We start from the raw sequence: 740 nt of genomic DNA, 5'->3' as shown, positions 1-740 counted from the left end.
CATGCTCTCCCTTGGATCCACCTCCAATTCGTGAATATCGGGCCACCCCAGGGTATTCCATATATCATTTGGTATCAAGAGAAAAGGTTGCCACAAATTTGTAGTACCCCCTCATTTTCTAGTCTGTTTTTGTTTGTTTTTGCCCCATTTCAAAAATCCCCACTAAAAATACCCCCCCCCCCAAAATTTGTTGCATTTTGTTAGCTCTTGTGAGGTTTTGCTGTGTTTGATACATGATTTTGTTGTTTAGCAAGTGGATCCTGGCTTTCCCCACCTCTCCACCAATAAATCCATCCCAACATTTATTTTCACAACAATTTTGACCTCAAGAATTTTTTTTTGCCTAGAAACGCAATCCAGATCTGAAATCTCGAGTTGACCCCGACCCACCGGACGAGCGACACTTTTCCGGACGTCCGGATCCCCCCGAAGCACCGAATGTCCGGCCCTTCACCGCCAATCCAGTACCCCCTAACCAGAGCAAAATTCTCGGATGTCTAGTCCGGCCCCAGCCACCAGGCATACGCCCATTTCCGAGTGTTTGGTACCTATAGAAACTGACTTGGGTTGATTCTTGTTTCGGCCATAACTAATTCATCCTAACTCCGATTTTGATGCTCTTTATCTCCTTTTGTAGCCATTGACATTCCCCTTCACCAAAAGTTAGTACCACCACCATTTGACCCCATCATAATTTTTCAAATTTGGCATGTTTGCCTAGGACCTCCACCATAACTTCC

Source organism: Triticum dicoccoides, chromosome 1B (genome assembly GCF_002162155.2).
Source record: "Triticum dicoccoides isolate Atlit2015 ecotype Zavitan chromosome 1B, WEW_v2.0, whole genome shotgun sequence".
NCBI lineage: Eukaryota > Viridiplantae > Streptophyta > Magnoliopsida > Poales > Poaceae > Triticum > Triticum dicoccoides.
The sequence above is the reverse complement of the archived record's forward strand: the minus strand, read 5'-3'. Positions refer to the sequence as shown.